We start from the raw sequence: 9,202 nt of genomic DNA on the forward strand, positions 1-9,202 counted from the left end.
CTAGGGTATGATAGTTTTATTCCCAGGTAAGGGAGACCACCTGATTAAAAGGGAATTTTTCAGCTATAGTCTTTTGTGTCTTTAGAGGGATCCCAATATTTAAAATGTTGCATTTTGACAAGTTTATCTTAACTAATATTACTAAATTCCGAGTTTACAGTAGTGCTTCAATGGATTCAATTGGGTTGGTAAGTGTTAGAATAATATCATCTGCCAACAATCCAATGACATGGAATATTTTATTACTAGTCACCCCCTTTATATTGGTATTCAATCTGATTTTCTGAGCCAAAGGTTCTATTGCAAAAGAGAACAGGTTTGGGGATAACGGACATCCCTGTCTTGTTCCATTGGTGACTAAAAATTCTGGTGAAAGCATGCTGGATGTAAATACATGTGCTGTTGATGTGGTATATAGTGCCATAATGGCGGATAGAATTGACTCATTGAATCCAAAAGCAGAGAGTGTTTTCTGGAGATAGGACCAATGTAAGCAGTCGAACGCTTTTTCAGCATCTAAGGTAATAAAGGTAGATTAAAGGTTATGGTATTCACAATATTGGATTAGGTTTAACATACGTCGAGTCCCATCTGGGGCCTGTCTACCTTTTACAAACCCAATTTGATCTTTGTTAGTAAGTAGCGGTGTTATATTAAGAAGTCTTTGTGCAATCATTTTGGAAAAGATTTTGACATCATTATTTAATAATGAGATTGGTCTATAGTTGTGAACTAGAGATGGGTCCTTTTCTGGCTTAGGAATTGTAATAATGACCGCTGTTAACATCTCTTTAGGGAAAGTACCCTTTTGCATAGCTTGGTTATAAATATTTACAGTGTAGGGGGACAATATCTGTTTATATGTTTTGTAGTATTCAGAGGAGAAACCGTCTATTCCTGGTGACTTTTTCAAAGATAGAGAAGAAATTACTGAGAAATGAAAGGTTGATTAAGCTCCTTAAGTTGTTGTGATAACAAAGTGGGTAGTTTACATGATTTTACATGATGTGGAGATTTGTAGGTTGTAAAGTATTAGGGTCGTCCTTCAAATTATACAAAGAGAAATAGTAATCTTTAAATGCATTCGCAATGTCTTGTGGGTTGGACGACATAGCTTTAGTATGGGGGTGGAGAATGTGGGCTATTCTGTTTTTGGCCGCTTTAGATTTTAATTGGTTAGCTAATAGCTTACCAGATTTGTTGGCTTGACTATAGTATCTAGATTTTAATGTTCTATACAATTTTTCCTGTTTGGAAATCAACAAGAGTCTTAATTAATTTCTACATTTAAAAAGTTCTTCCGAGATTGAGGCAGAAATTTGAGACTTGTGTAATAGTTCTAATGACCTAATTTTTCCCAATATTAAATCTAATTGTTTGTTTTTTTTCTTTTTCTACCTAAAGGCTATTTGTAAAATAATACCTCTCATATACATTTCATGGGAGCACCACAAAATCGTAGGATCTATTGTAGGAGTGTTATTGATATCAAAGAACTCTTTAAGACAAGTTAGGATGTATTTGCTGGTCTCAGGGTTTGCGAAAAGAGAGGTATTATTTCTCCAGAGCCGAGTTGAATTCGTCTATAGTTCTTCCTGTATGGACAGTACTACTGGAGCATGGTCAGACTATGTAATGTTGTGGATGACAGCACGTTTAACCATTTCAAGAGGCCATTTATCTAATAAAAATAGGTCAATTCGTGAATAGGATTGGTGTGGTTTAGAATAAAAAGTGTAGTCTTGTTCAGAAGAATGTAGGCATCTCCAGGCGTCATGCAAGTCTTCTTCGTCTGACTTTCTTGTTGGATGTATCAAGGTCTAGGTTCGGGATACAGTTAAAGTCTTTGCATATAAGTAAAGATCCTTGTTGTAGTTTATTTGCTTTAAAACTCCTCTTTTTTGAGTATATCTTGAGTGGAAGATATGGGGAAATTTGTTATTGGAAAATTGTGGAGTGTTTGCTACATTGAAATGTGTTTCTTGTAGGCATATTATGTCGCATTTCAATTTTCCAGCGTCATCCCATAATGCTCCACTTTTAAAAGGGCTGTTAAATCCTTTAACATTCAAGGATAGAATGTTGAGAACCATTGTTGGAAAAGGTTTACATGCTGTGGTAAATAGCACATTGCAGTGCCTCGCAAACTTTTTGTAAGGGTAGCCTGTGAAACCTCAAAAAGGAAAAAAAAAAAACAAAAATACCTAGTAAAAGGCACACAAAAGTAAAAGAGAGGAAAGATAACCAGAACAAACAAAATATATGAATCCAAAAGGATTCAAACTGCAGTAGCATACTGCACTTGGTAAACATGGAGGCATAGAGGTGAGCACTGAGCCTTCAGGGTGGTTGATAAAAAAGTGGTGTAGGAGACGAACAATTCAAACTGTAAAGAAAACAGGGTCCCCCAACCCAATTTACTAAATAGACATGTTTATAAAAAAAAAAATTCTTTAGGATTTTGTTCTCCATTTAGTAGTAATATTATTAAAGGCACTATTTGAACTTGAATCAGCATTTTGGTCTTTCAATATATGTATATCCCAAAGTTTCAGCAGATCACTACCCGCCTGGGGCGTCTTAAAAACATGGGGAGATCCATTTTTTGTGATCAATAGGTTGAAGCCCCATTTATATGGGATTTGATGGTTCCTAAATACTTGTGTGATTGGAAGAAATGTTTTCCTTGCCAAAATGGTTGCTTGCAATAAATCAGCAAACATGGAAGTGTGAGCAAATGGGGTAAGGTAGTATTTCTCCTGGAATATGCCATTAGCTGTGCTGGTGGCAGTGGATACATGGCAGAACATCCCTAAGAATCTTATCTGGAAGATAGGATGGTTTGGGAATTCTGTGCACTCTGTCAATAATAAGCTCATAAGAAGCAGCATTGGGAATTATTGCAGTGAACAAGTTTTGAAGGTATGCTGTCAACTCTGTTGGTGAGATGTTTTCAGCAATGCCTCTGAACTTAAAATTGTTCCTGCGAGATCTGTGAGCAGAGGCATATTCACCCATCTTGTTTTCAATATGATCAACTCTGTCCCCAATATCATGCAACTCCCCTTAAGGCTGTTGAAACAGTGAAGAAAATGAAGAGAGCTTCACAGGGACACTAGCATTTGCTTAAGGGTAGTATCCGATATAGGCTGATCAGAAGTAGGAAAGTGATCTATTGGGTCTAAGGAAGACTCTTCTATTGCAGCAAATTTATTAGAGATTTTCCTACCTTGTAAATCATCATTGGAAGAAAGTTTCTGCTTTGATTTTACAGGGCTGGTGCCTGTTGAAGAAGGTTGAGAGGTTTCATCCAGGATTGTTTCCTTCCTAGGAGATTGCATAACTGTTGGAATCTGAAAGTGTCCTAGGCAGTTTAGTGTTTCTCCTTTTTCCCATCTTTGCCTTGAGTGCAGGAGAAGCTGAGAGGGAGAAAATTGTTGTTGTGTTTGCCTCCTGCTTGTTGGTATAGTCCCTGAAGGATGCTCTCTCTCTGCAGTCCTAGCAGAAGACGTCCATCTCAGTCGGCTTCCGGCCATGCCCCCCGGCCATAAACTATTTAGATCCCCACAAGAAGGAAATGTTAAGAGCATCAGAGAGCCCTGATTTCATACCATATTGTGTCCATTATTTGAATTGGAGAGAATATGCTGTGGAAAAGACATACATGTCTGAAAAAAGCAAGGTATGTGTACTAGGATGTCCCAGTTTTAATAATGATCATCAATTTATGTAGTAGCTGTTTGTTGTGAGGTATTGTCGATGCGAGTACCCAACCAATTTCTCAAAATACATATTGTTAGATGCCAAGAGACATAGATTTTCAAATTTGTACAGCAAACTAATGTTCCCTTTGTTGGGCAATGAAACTGGGTGAAAAAGATGTCTAAGTGAGAAATTATCTTGGATATTGGATATCTTGGAAATTGAAATGTACTATTTGAGATATAATAGTCACAAAAATTCAACAGTGGCTGGACAGTGCAGTTACCATGAGCTGCCATCTGTGGTTGAAAAAAAAAACTATAATCGTCACGTAGTCTAGCGTTTTATCAGCCTTGCTTAGTTTAACTTCTTTGTGCTACAACCCCGGAGGAAATATAGAAGAAATTTAGGGCTCTATTTATAAAACGGTATCAGACATTCCATTTAACTCTCTCTCGTTGAAATCTTTCAGGTCCATCTGTTTCTATAGTAGCAATTGATTTCTACCAGGGAATATCTGTTAGAAAGTCAGTTTCACTGTTCTTCAAATGGAGTCCTTAATGTCCTGGAATTCCCAAGAGTGGCAGATTCCCACATTTTATTTCCTTAATCCTAGATTTCATTTACCTATCAACCACTAGAGGTCTCATCAGCACCATCTAACTCATGAGCATAGCCTAAAGAAGGAAATTAGATCCCACACAGTGTAAAATAATACAGCTTTTTTGTTAAAACAAGAAAAAATTTTTAAACTGGTGGTGCTTAAACAGCACAAAACACTTATAAATTTGGATTTTCCAACCTGCCCAAAAAAGATTCTGCTCTTTCTAGGATCAGCTGACTACATCAATAAAACCCTGAGGCAGTAGCTCCTAAAAAGAAATTATCATTATAACCCAATGCCTGTGTACAAACATGGCACTTCAACTGCTCCCATACCAGCTGGCCAAAACAAAACTCATTCTTTCGTTCTGTCTTGACCCATGACAATACTTTCCAACCTTTTTTTATGCGTTTATTTATTCCTCAGGCTGCAACTGAAGTATTTATAAGTATTTATTCCAATGGAACTGTAGGTGTCAAGGATGTACCACTGGCTGGAGGTGGCTTAATATGAATCTGTGGCACATGCCTCCATTGGAGGAGGAAGAACAAGAGTCTGGAGGTGAGGCTCTGTGTGATGTATTGTACACCCTAAAAAAGTTGGTTGAGAAAGAGAAAACCAAGAATCATTATTTGTCCATCAATGTTCTCCAGGGCCAGACGTCCACCTGGAGCACCATCATTCTCGACATTTTCAACCTCGGTGATGGAAGGCTGGACCCAAGATGCAGAGAAGAATATTTTAAAGTCTGATCATCCATTCCTTCCCTCAAAAGTTTTTTCATTACAAAAAGATTCTTCTTCACTGTGTAAAGCTAAGCACAGATACACCACATTTCCCATTGGCTCCTAATCCTAACATTTATGGAATGGTGCAGACATAATAAAAGTTTTGGGATTTCTCATAAAAGATTTGCTCATTTGATTTGAGGTTAGACAGCCTCTTAGGTTTTTATAGCTGTCTATTTCCCACCAGAAAATCTTCCACTTGTAGACCATGTGTATGTCAGACTTTCTCATACGTTGATGAGATTTTTTCCAAATTCCAGTGTTAGTGACAGGAAGATAAGGAAATATCCCGAGAAGGTTCAAACTTTCCCAGATCCTTTATTCACCAAATTATCTAATTATTCTTTTAATTCAATGCAAAGAATTACAAACACAGATTTCAGTGAATCTCATACTTTATACCAGTGAATTCATTACAAATTACAGTATTTGTTAAGATTTCCTTTTAACAATGAATTTTATGACTTGTATTTCTTACATTCATCTTGTGAAATACATTTTTCATACTTGTTAGAATAGAAAATATATCCCTCCACACAATAACAGGCATTCTTTGCGATATCAATGCAAACATCCCTAGGAGGTAATTCAGCAATACAATATTCTGGGCACACTCCACCCCACTTTTCAACACTATTTTCCATTGTACACGGAGGAGCTGCACAGGAAGAGATAACACATTATTACACGTTATTAGTATTTATATTATCATTTTAGTTTATATGCTGGGATATGTGAGCATAACTGTGCATAGTTTATAGCTGTGTAACTTAACTAAGCCTGGGGAAAATATATCCCTGCAAAAAGTGTTTTATATGCCTCCTCTGGAAGCTTGTGTCCCCTACATTCCATTTATCTCAACACTGCAACCTTCATCAGTCTCCCTGGGACAGTTTACAAGAGTACTGGATATATTCCCCCCATTTTCTCTTATCTTAACCTCTGGGAGAGGGGAGAATGAAACCACATCACATGATGAAGAAAGGTTTCTACAATTGGGCATACAAAAGATATAGTAAGATTTTTATCACCCCCCCCCCCCCCAAAAAAAAAAAAAAAAAATGATGTGCTATACACTTCATGTGCTTGGAATAAAATAGAGTTTCATGTTTTACTTACATGGTGGCTCTGGGTTCTTCTGGCATTGAAATGCTGGTGAAATAAAAACAGATTAATTACATATCTAATGATGGGGAGAAAATCTATATGTATTATTATTACTCTAATATACCCCTTTACCTACCATTATAGTAAACGTCCCTCTCCTCCCCAGCCATGAGTTAAATTGGTGGCTAAAAAGGCCACTGATTAAAGAAATATTTCGTTAGACCGTTATGGTTTACAGTGCTGCATTATGTCAATGATTAACAGACACAATGCACATGAACAATTTAATGTGCATTTCAATGTCTAAGCAGGTGGCAGGTTGGTGATTACACTGCACTGCTTTCACTGCAACAGAAAATGGTGAGCTCCCTGTTCACATCACATGGCTTAGTGGAAGAGAATATAAAAATCCTTTGGATAATACCTAAATCCCAACCTTTTTTTGGGTCAGAGCCCATCCAAGGAGTAATTGGGTGAACTATACCATACATTGAAATACAAAAACAGATTATTTTATATTACTTTATTAGAAGATATTAACAATATTTGTGTATTACTCAAAATATAATTGAATCTTTAACTAAAAAGATTAAAATAAAAATAAAAAGATGCAGTGCGAGGGAGTGAGCAGCTGGCGGGGTGCCTGTTACACATAGGTGGACACTTACCTTCTCTGGAGCAGAGGGATGTTGCCAACTGAATATGTGGGAGCCAGGGGGAAACACTTTTTGTCCACAATTCACCCCCTTCTCCCGATTAAAATTTGACACCCATCATATCATATGCTACCCTGTCACACATAGCTATCCCCTTACTCTCTAAGAAGCCCAATTTAACATCTCACTATAGCATAATTTATGTAAAGTATGTAAGTATTCAGCTATGAGTAACAGTTACCCCACCAGCCACTCGGTTCCTTGCAACGCAGCGTCTGCAGATTTGACTCTAGGTGGTAGTGAGCGGTACTGAGCGTTTCCCCCTAAGCCCAGTTCCATGGCTCAAGGAAGGGGTAACCGCAGTGCCACCTCAGCACCAGTATTAACACATCCTAAAAGTTTAATGAGCAGGCAAATTTATATTTGCGGCACCACAACACGCATACAATTGGCATTACCCTTAATGCTCAATGCCATGGGAGTGGCCCTTTAGGGGTCCCGAACATGCAAACTTAATTTGGGGGCCCTGGTCTTGAGATATCCAATCACCACAATTTTTCCTTTATATAGAAGACTAGATGACCATTGTTCTTTTTTCATGAATTGCCTTTTTTAAAAAAAAAAATTTAAAAAAGGGCAATTCCATTCTGTCATGACTGCCGCTGCAGTAAAGACTAAATATGAGTGCAAAGCATCCTGGGATATGCACGTCACAAATTCTACGAGGCATGCACAGGTGGAACTTTTTTGTCATTGAAAAATGAAAGGTAGCAATTGCACACATTTGCAGTGAGGTCGGCACTTTCTTTCTTTTTTTTACAAATACAGCGGCATTCAGGGGGCTGAATTAGGTTTATTATCATCTCTCAGTGTCCCCTGTGTACCCTGCAAATTTTAGGATTGTACAACAATCGGTGTGGGAGATATGAAGGTTTATACATTGGGGCAATGACGGCAGCATGGACACAGACACAGCACTCATGCTGCTGTGCGAGGGGCGGGATTATCTCACAGTATAAGGTGGGCGGGGCACAGCTGATCTCCGAGGTATATAGGACACGCCCACTCTCGAGGAGCTCAGACTGAAGGACAATCCCATTGAAAAAGATATGAGATGCGCACTCAGACAGGGCATACACAGCTGATAGTGACGACATTGTATACTCCCAATCAGCTGATATTACACATTCTAAGGGTAGGATTATCTCTTAGGACACCTGTCTATCCCTCCCCCACCCATGACAGCGCACTATTGAGCCACCCATATGAAAATGCTGTGCGGCTTAATGATCCAAAGCCAGGGCTAGATCCACCCTTTAACTCAAGTATAAACCCAGGGCACAAAATGCTGCATTCACTGCCAACATATAAAACAGTAATTGAGAGTAATTGATGTTAGTAAAATTAATGTGAATAAATACATCCATGGTGTGTTATTTAAAAAACATTTATCTAAAAGGTGAAAAATAAATTACGCAGGTTTAGTCTGTTTATCTTCTTTTTACAGACTAAATTACTTAGCACATTTAGGTCGGTTATGGTGGGTCACTTGCTTTTTAATGATATGTAAAAACCCTTTATAATGTGACAGCAAGAGCGTGTTACACATTTTACACGAGGACACAGTGCCATCTACTGTGTGACCAGAGTATAAATCAGGATATTTTTAAGGGCATTTTGAGGGCAAAAAAATCTCAGCATATACTCAAGTATATATGTAAAATGTATATTGAATAATATAAAATAAAATTACCTGGTATGAACAATAAGAATGAGAACAAGGGCAGTACAGTTATGGAAAGCTTCATGGCTATTGAGATCTGTAAAAGAGAGGCAAAGGTATTACTAAATCATTTTTAACTCCTGAAATGGTGAACAAGAAGGTTCAGATCCCCAAATTCACATATTGGGCCTGATTTAATAAAGCTCTCTGAGGCTGGAGAGGATACACTTTCATCTTTGAAACTGGGTAATCCAACAAACCTGGAATGGATATCTGGAAGTCATTTGCTAGCAAATGTTTTAATTCCTGGACAAGGTCTATTCCAGGTTTGCTTGATCACCCCGCTTCACTGACAAAATTGTATTCTCTCCAGCTTTGGAGAGCTTTAATAATTAAGGCCCATTATGTGTCTATGTAACCTTAACAATAAACATCTCTTATTTGCTCCTTAATATTCTGTGATCTCAAACATATGTGAAGCCAAAAATTCAGTGTGGTGAAAAGCAAAAAAAAAAATCAAAATACAAATGCACCTGCCACAAGATGCAATAAATGATATTTACAGTCCTGTAGGAATTTATTGTTAGATATCCACAATCCATAGTACTATGGGGTTCTATGA

The 9,202-nt window shown here is 37.7% G+C and overlaps 1 long non-coding RNA gene across 1 annotated transcript; it reads right to left on the reverse strand.

Moving 5' to 3' along the window:
- Positions 1-5,477: 5,477 nt before the first annotated feature.
- Positions 5,478-8,698, reverse strand: LOC140341353 (uncharacterized). Its single transcript, XR_011922857.1, has 3 exons — positions 8,611-8,698; positions 6,214-6,246; positions 5,478-5,752 (listed from the first exon to the last, which is right to left on the reverse strand). It is a non-coding gene; the product is annotated as an uncharacterized lncRNA (long non-coding RNA).
- Positions 8,699-9,202: the final 504 nt, after the last annotated feature.

This window comes from Pyxicephalus adspersus, chromosome 11, assembly GCF_032062135.1.
Source record: "Pyxicephalus adspersus chromosome 11, UCB_Pads_2.0, whole genome shotgun sequence".
NCBI lineage: Eukaryota > Metazoa > Chordata > Amphibia > Anura > Pyxicephalidae > Pyxicephalus > Pyxicephalus adspersus.